This window comes from Aotus nancymaae, unplaced genomic scaffold (assembly GCF_030222135.1).
Source record: "Aotus nancymaae isolate 86718 unplaced genomic scaffold, 86718_ANA_hifiasm-v0.15.2.pri h1tg000001l, whole genome shotgun sequence".
Taxonomy (NCBI): Eukaryota; Metazoa; Chordata; class Mammalia; order Primates; family Aotidae; genus Aotus; species Aotus nancymaae.
Window position 1 is genome coordinate 3,307,332 of NW_026988412.1, and position 9,080 is coordinate 3,316,411.

The 9,080-nt window shown below is 44.9% G+C and overlaps 1 long non-coding RNA gene across 1 annotated transcript; it reads left to right on the top strand.

Annotated features, from left to right (window-relative positions):
• The first annotated feature begins 525 nt into the window (after positions 1-525).
• Positions 526-8,845, top strand: LOC105724656 (uncharacterized). The gene is made up of 3 exons (XR_001109072.2): positions 526-701; positions 1,100-1,367; positions 3,381-8,845. It is a non-coding gene; the product is annotated as an uncharacterized LOC105724656 (long non-coding RNA).
• Positions 8,846-9,080: the final 235 nt, after the last annotated feature.

The window sequence follows — 9,080 nt, forward strand, 5'->3', positions numbered from 1 at the left end:
CCTCCTCGTCGGGGGGAAGAGCCCGGGCTCCCTGAGTCCCAGTCTAGCTCTCTTTGCACTGACTAGCTAAGATCTTTCCGTCAGCCAGTGGCCTCAACTTAATTTTCATCATGCCATTATTTCTGTGGCCCAGACATGCCAATGGGACATCAAAATTATTTTGATAAGAACTTTACTGCATCACTTAGGATTATAGCAAATGACATAGTTACTTTCCTTTCCCTGAAGAATTGCTGGCAAAAGGAATAAAACCATGTAATCCAAGGCAAGGGGGAAGGGAACTAACTTTTATTGCATTTCTCCCAAATCCAGGTGCTTTACATAGATTATCTCAGATAAGTTAATCCTAGGCAACAACCCTGTGAGGACTGTCATTTAACAAAGAAAGGGACATTTAGGGAGGTTGGGAAAGTTACCAAAGACCTCAAGACCAGAGCCGAAAAGCAGGCAGATGTGGGGCCAAAGTCCAGAATGTTCTCATTGACAAAGCACCAGCTAAAACGCAGAATACCAATGACTCTTAGACCCATTTCCCGGCCTCTGACTGAGCAGGAAGGGAGAAGGATCTTCAGGAGCGAGTGTCTCAGGACTGGGGAGAGGTCGGCACCGGAGGACTGGAGAACCCAGACCACAGTGTAAATGGCCAGCCTTCCTTCTCTAGAACGCAGTGCTGCCTCGTTCAGTGAGAAACGAGTCTGCCGGTGGGTACAACACCAGGTGACATTTCCGCCCCCATTGACGACAGCCCTCACCTAGCTATCAAGGTATGCAGGGCTGACTTTTCACCTTCAGCCTGCTCCAGGGAACGGCCAGATGGCATTCAGGCTGATTCTGTGCTTCTGGCTGACTAATCTCTCCAGGTACAAAAGTAAACATGGAGCTTGGGGACACCATATGTCCCTGACTCATATAGCTTGCAGGAATCACCCTCATTCTAAGTGGCATCTGCTTTCCTGGGCTGAGGTGGGAGGTAGGTCAATGCAGTGGAGGAAGCGTGTCTTAAAATACAAGGAAGAGTGATCTGAAACATAAAGAAGTGTGTACCTGGTTGTTCCATCCTAAATGACATTTATTTTTCAAATGTGCTCTGTTTTGCTAGACAGTGTTCGACGTCCTTCACTCCTGCCACGGGCCCACGTGGGGCTGGCCACGGTCTACATTCAAGGGTTGTGAACTGAATTGAGGGGTTGTATTCTTCATCCATTTTCTCCGTTGAACTGTCTTGAATTTTCCCCTAAGTTGAAAATGAAGCAGACCCTCGCTGAGTTTAAAGGAGATCTGACTGACATTGGAAAGTGGCATCCAATAAGATGCCTGTTTCTTCTGTCCGCTCCAGGGTGTGCCAACAGGAGAACTAAAAGCTAAAGGTGAGGTAAGGGTGTAGGGTCAGGTGCTTGGGGCTAGGATCGCTAGCAAAATTCTGAGGACGGGCAATGACTGCTCATTAGGAGGACATGACTCGTGAAGCTTCTAGCACCTGTTTCTGAGTCAACCAGAGTAATGAGAGGATGAAGTATCCACGTCCAGAGTCTTGAGTGTAGGATCAGAGAAGCATTGAGATGAAGGAGTTAAACCTGCCCAATCCATTCCTTTCCCAGATGCAATAGTGAAGCATAGAGGGGTGGTATAACCCACCTAGGATTGCACACTTGTGGGAGGTCCATGTGGAACTAGAGACCGGGGCATCTCCAAGATCCAAGGCTTTTCCAGGAAGAAAAACTCCACTGAGCCCTCTAGTATTTCCGAGTCACTCTGAGCCACATGCCATGGGACCGCAGGAGTGAACGGCCTGCATTTCACAGGGTTAGGATAATCACCTGCACCTTGCAACCAGAGCCTTAGGAAGGTCACGAACCACCCAGGCCTAAGACAACATTGAAAGGCATTCTAATCCAAATCTTCTCCACTGTCAAGAGCTTTATGGCATCTGTGGCCGTTTCCCATTTCCTATCCCATCGACCTTGACAAATTTGTGAGATGGGTCTTGTCACCACTACACAGATGAGGAAGTTGAGATCCTCAAAGGTCAAATGATCTATCCAAGGGCACACTGTCAACTGCATGGAGAGGACATTAGAACTTATCCCAGAACTTCAGGTACTTCCAAAGCTCTACGCATACATAGTCTTGATATTTTTCATAGACTCATGGGCTCATAAATATGGAAGACAGACTGAGAATTTATTCGTTTGCTTAAAATACTTTAAAAACTTCCTATTGTAGGGCACCAGCTGATGGGTGGGGCTGGACAGAAATGGCCCAAAGGAAAATACAGAAGTGCTTATTTCCAGTGCATACTCCATTTCCAAACCCCGATCGCACTGGCCCCTGCCCGTGAAGAACATAGGATCTTCTCAACTTTCTTTATCTTTTGGTTTTTGTTTCCATAATCAAATATCTCGAGCTTTTCTTCTAAAGCGAAAATTCCAACTTCAGTTCAAGAATGTTTCTAGGCCGGGTGCAGTAGCTCACACCTGTAATCCCAGCACTTTGGGAGGCCGAGGTGGGTGACTGGCTTGAGGTCGGGAGTTTGAAACCAGCCTGGCCAAAATGGTGAAACCCTATCTCTACTAAAAATGCAAAATTAGCCTTGTTTGGTGGCACACGCCTGTAATCCCAGCGACTTGGGAGGCTGAGGCAAAAGAATCGGTTGAACCCAGGAGATGTAGGTTGTAGTGAGTGGAGATCGTGCCACTGCACTTCAGCCTGGGAAAACGGGCATGGAAAAAAGAAAAAAAAAAAAAAGAATTTAAGAATGTTTCTAACACTAGTCCATGACAGATTTTTTTTTTTTTTTGATATGGAGTCTCACTGTTGCCGAGGCTAGAGTGCTCCAGGGTGCAAGGAATCCTCCCACCTCAGCCTCACAAGTAGCTAGGACCACAGACACATGCCACCACATCTGGCCAAGTTTTAAAATGTGTTGTTTTTGTAGAGATAGGGTCTCCCTATGTTGCCAGGCTGGCCTCAAACTCATGGACCCAAGTGATCCTCCTGCCTTGTCCTCCCCAAGTGCTGGGATACGAGGTGTGACCCATCCCATCCAGCCCATGACAGAATTTATTCTTCACTTTTGAGAAAGCTGGACTCTGTCTGTTTAACAGAGTGGAGTTGCTTTTAAGAAATAAAATCTTAGAAAAATAATCCTCTCAGAAAAGGCAGAAATAACATCGCATGGTTTCTTGCCCATCACAGTGAAATTTTATTGAAGGAGAGGAGTTGGTTCAGAAGTTCAATGAGGTCACTGCTGCTGGGGAGAGGCAGAGGGGCGCACACCAGTTACTGTTGCAAATGGGGAGGTCTTCACGGCAAGGGTACTTCGAAAGGAAATGGTTTTGAAAAGTTTATGCTAACCTTACCCAAACATATGAATGTCCCAGAATCACGGCCTCCTGCTTCACTTCGCCCTGGAACATCGTATGTGAATTCTCTTCTGCCTGCATCAGCATCTCCACGTGCGGATCCGTCTCAACAAACCCTTTCAACCGATGCCCTCCGTGTCCCCGACACAGCCCCTTGGCCCTTGCCTTCCACACACCCCCTGCACCAGCTTCCTCCTGGCAGCAACTTCCTTTCCACTTGAGGCTTACCCAGGCCTCATCCCTCCAAGAAAGCCAGAAGTTGGAGCCTCCTTGAGAGCTGGTGAGAGCTCCCTTTCCCCTGGGCGAGCGGTGCTGATGCGTGATCTCTGCATCCATCTACCGAACAGCCACTGAAGAACTGAGCTCCAGCGGCCACCGCGGTAATCTCTGCAATCCTGTTGGAGTGTCTGCCCTTCTTTGCCCTCCTTCCCCTCTTCCTCACAGTGTTTCAAACGAACTCCTGATAAGAGAATCTTTCTTTCAAGGTCATCTTCTGGGGGGACTCAAATTAAGATACCTCAAACTCAGCATGCTTGAAGCACGTGCCTCTCCCTCCTGTTTTCCCACCTCAGTTACGACAACACCCCAACAGTTTCCAAACCAGAAATCAGAAAGATTCTGTTTTATACTCTTTCTTCTGTATTTGAAAGCCCATCTTTCAACTAGACATCAATTTCTAAAAATTGCACCTTAAAAAATCTCTTTGATTAGGTCTTCCCTCACAATCCTCTCTAGCTAAAACTCAACAAAACCTCAGATGATTTTAATAGTTTCCTAACTCCTCTATAAATCTTTCCTATATCCTCTCTCCAGTCGATTCCTCACAGAGCCACATGACCTATCCTTCAAAAACACAGCTTTGATCACACAGTGCCCTGCTGGAAACTTTCTGATAGCTCACCCCTGCCTCCAGGAGAAGGCCCAAGCTCCTGAGTTCTGCAAAGATCCTCATGAGCAGGTCCTGCTTTAAGTCTCTCCAGGCTGGGCCCCCACCCACTGGCAACCCGCTGACAACCCACCACCCACCCGCTACTTGCAAGTCACCAAACAATACTCTACTTTTGTCAACATTGGGCTTTGCATATGGACATGCTATTCCTTGACCTTAGAAGGCCTTTTCACTTCTTTTTTTGGTCTGATGAATTCGTAACACCCCAGACAACCTAATTGAAACGTCCCTTGCCTGCCCCCCACAGCCAAGTTAGACTGATCTTTCCCCTGTCCCTGCGCACAGGTGCTATCATAGTGGGTGCAGCATATGCTTACTCAAGTGACTTTGCTACTTTTCTGTGAACTCCTTCAGTGCAGGGAGCATTTCTTACTGTATGCATTTCTGCAGTTCCTGCGTAAATGCTGACTAGCACAAAAAGTGGGTACCCCATAGTTACATCCTTCCAGGTGCGTAGGTGAAAAGCTGGAGTCATCCTGACCCTTCCTTTCCTTTATATCTCACACATACAGTCCGTCAAGATATCTGCTGGTTCTGTCTCAAAAGCCCATCTAGAATCCTGCCACTTCTCACGACCCCATGTTACCAGTGGGATCCACCCCATCTCATGCCTAGCTTATTGCAGGAGCCTCCTGCTGCTTCCTTCCTTTTCATCCTCACCAACCTATAGTCTGTTTTCAACAAAGCAGGCAGTCATCTTTTAAACATAGAAGATGGTTTGAGCCACACCTCACCTCAGGACTCCCAATGTCATCCCCATTTTTACTGGGATCCAGTAACCCTTCCTGTGTCTTCATCTTACTGCCTGGTTGAGATCACTGACCACCCTCTCCCCTGCCCCTCGGCTTCACCCCCAGCCTCCAGCTCACCTAGAATGCTCTCCCCTCAGCCTCAGTGTGCTCAACATCTCACCTGCTCTGTGCTCCTGCTCCAATGCCACTTTCTTAATGAAAACCAAATCTATAGTGGGAATCACCTGCCCATGTCTCCCTCATTTCCCACTCTTTATTTCTCCATAGCACTCACTGGCTTTGAGCATACTCTAAAATTCACTTATTTCCTACTGCCTCTGTGCATGCGAAGACAAGCCTCCCATTTGCTGAAAACTGGCGAGTGTTGGGAACAGTCTGACACACAAAAGGTGCTCGGTAGCTTTGCTACGGGGATAAATGGAAGAATGGGTACAACTTCTTTGACTGTAGAGTTACTTTATGTGTCCAAGAATGGTTTGCGGCTGGGCACAGTGGCTCACATCTGTAATCCCAGCACTTTGGGAAGCTGAGGCCCACATATCACTTGAGGTCAGGAGTTCAAGATCAGCCTAGCCAACATGGCAAAACCCCGTATCTACTAAAAATACAAAAATGAGCCAGCATGGTGGTGGGTGCCTGTAATCCCAGCTACTCAGGAGGCTGAGGCAGGAAAATCACTTGAACCTGGGAGGCGGAGGCTGCAGTGAGCCAAGATCACACCACTGCACTCCAACCTAGGTGACAGAACAAGACTCAGTTTCAAAAAGAAAGGTTTACAAAAGATATGCCTCAGAAACGTGGCCTTTTGTTAAACTCCTGGTTAAGATCACCTTTCTATTGAACAAATAATATTTGACAAGTTACACAGTAATTTATATAGCCAAGGTCTAGAAATATAATATTAAAAAATGATAAAAGGTGAAATTTATTTTAATAATATTTTATTTAACCTAACAATTCCAAAAATTATGTCAGTATGTAATCAATATAAAACTATCAATGACCCATTTTATATTATGTTACATATTAAGTCATTACAACATAGTATGTATTTTACACTAAATGACACTTCTCAGTTTAGACCAAACACCTTTCAATTGATCATTAGCCCATTTGTGCTACCATATTGAACCATGCAGATCAAAGCAATTCCCAGTTTAGGAAAAGGTCCTGGGTGGAAGATTGGCTTTGTTTGCTTGTCTTTGGAATAAATGAGTTACTGGAAATATATCCTAAATTCTAGTGCTTTAAATGAGTTACTTTTTAGGTCAACCAATACAAATTCCATTAATGATTCCTAAATCTGACTGTTAATTCTCAGTGACATCTAAGCATTGTTGAAAGCTTGATATCTATTGGATATATCATTAGAGTCCAGCCTGCTGTAGGGCTGAGTTAGCAGAGCTGAAGCTATTTCATTATTTTTGCACAAAAATACACCTACCTAGGTCAGACACCCTGTTTCACAGGCACCATGATTTTTAGAGTTGAGAAGCGATATGAGGAGAAGCCGTTCCCCGATGACTCTTTCCTCCCACCCATTTGTGGATGTGCATCGATTAAGTGCTGCTGGTGTGAACCTAGAGAAAATTGCCTGATAGCCTTGGGTCAAGCAATTATACTGTTTTTCCATATTTACATCTCATTGCCACATTGTGAGCAACACAGCTGAACTGTGAACTGTGAGAGGTTATGTGTTATCAGTAGCTTTAAGAACTTGATGCATTGATTACTCAAGACTTTTGTTTTCAGAGAAGCATTTATGGAACTCATGGAGCGAGGCATTTCTCACATGCTTTTAATCCCTTCAGTAAGTCAGTGTGGGCCAAGGAATCTGAGGATCAGAGACCTTGTGACTTTTTAAGTGAAGATTTACTATGTGCTGGGCCCATTGAGTTTTATTTTATTGACTCATCCCAAACTCTAAGAGGGAGAGACCTTTATTTTCCCCATCTCACTGATAGATTTTGGGAAGGTTAAAGCATGATGAAAGAAAATAGACTGAAATGATACAGTAATAAGTAATTGAGCATTTTTGTCAACATTTTTATGTGTTTTAAAATGGTATTTTCTGGCCAGGGTGGTGGCTCATGATGCCTGTAAACCCAGTACTTTGGGAGGCCGAGGCTGGTAGATCACTTGAGGCTAGGAGTTCGTGACCAGCCTGGCCAACACAGCAAAACCCTGTCTCTACTAAAAATAGGGAAAAATAACTGGGTTTGGCCTGCGCACCTGTAATCCCAGGTACTCGGAAGGCTGAGGCATGAGAATCACTTGAACCCGGGAGGCAGAGGTTGCAGTTAGCCAAGGTTGCACCACTGCACTCTAGTCTGGGCGACAGAGTTAGACTCTGTCTCAGAAAACAAAAAACAAAAACGAAAAAAGAAAAGAAAAAGAAAATGGCATTTTCCTTCTTTTTTTTTATACAAAAAATATTTTATTATTATTTTAGATTCAAGAGGCACATATTCAGGTTTGTCACATGGATATATTACATAATGGGAAATTTTGAGTTCCTGGTGAACCCCTCACCCAAATAGTGACCATTGTACCTGACAGATATTTTTACCTTCCTCCCACTCTCCTGGCTTTTGGCTCCCCAGTGTCTATTTTTCTCATCTCTACGTCCATTTGGACCCATTGTTTAGCTCCCACTTACAAGTGAGGACATGTGGTATTTGATTTCCTGTTTCTCTGAGTTACTTAACTTAGGATAATGGTCTCCAGCCCCATTCATGCTGCTGCAAAAGACATGATTTTATTCTTAAAATGACATTTTATGAGATTCGCTTTTCCTGGCAAGATGAACTAACAAAACGGAGATGTTGGATTCTTTTATTAAACCCAAATGTGGTGAGTCACAGATGGAAGGTAGAAGGTCGCTGGTTCTTGAAAATGAGTCACGTGCTTTTCCTTCCCTGCACTTCTCTGGAGAGAATAAGGGCTTTCCCCATCGCCTCAGCAGGGCATCAGTCCCCTGGTATTGAACCAGCTGGCACTCTGGCAGCCCCTAAGCACTCCTCACCAGCTCCCACCTAAGCAAGATGGGGACGATTTTAAGGGAGGCAGCTGCAGAAAAAAAGTAGGGCCCCAGGAGCTCTCCAGAGCTCTGCTGTCACCTGGCACAGAGGGTGGGTCACTCTGCGGAGGTCCAGCCCACTATAAAGATGGAAGCCACTCACCCTGATGTCATCCCCCAGGCTCCTCCTTTCCATGAGGCAGGCAAGGCCTGCATCTGAGCCTTTACTCCTCCTCCCAGGGACCTCGGACCAGCCAAGGCAGCCGGTGTTCCCACATGCATGTGGGCCCAGGAGGACATGAAACGGTTGGGGGCCAGACCAGTAACTGAACCACCCACATTAGATGAGATGGTAGAGGAGTTCAGGCAGGGCATGAATTAAAGGAAGCTTAATAAATACTCTCAAAGAGATCAGGAAACACAAAACAAGAACACACAGCCACAAACAGACTGCAATTGTCGAAATAAAGCTCGTAATCAAGGAACTGAATAGTAGGTAGATTTGGTGGAAGAACGAGTCAAGAGAACCTCAGGAAGAGGACGAGACGGGAGATGAGAAGTCACAGAGAACATGGCTCCATATAACAGGAGTCCCAGAAAGAGGAAGAAAATAAACATGGGGTGAAAACACACACAATTTCAGAATGCAAGGTCTTTTCACAATAGTACCAGAGATGTCAATTTGACCGAGGAGACAAAAATTACCAATAATCTGGAATAGTTGAGAAGCAATATAAGCGTCACTTAATCTTGTATTGTCCAACACAATAGCCGATAGCTACATATAGCTCTTGAGCACTTGTGCGACTAATGCAAGAAATTGTAAGATTTTATTTAATTTTAATTAATTTAAATTTTAAAAAACCTAATACTTGATTTAGGTATTGAAAAACTTTTAAGTATGTTTAGAACAATCTACATACAATTGTAAATTGAAATCTAAATATGGATCAAGTGTATCAGATGTGATTTTAGTATTTGTACTGAAATGCACTATA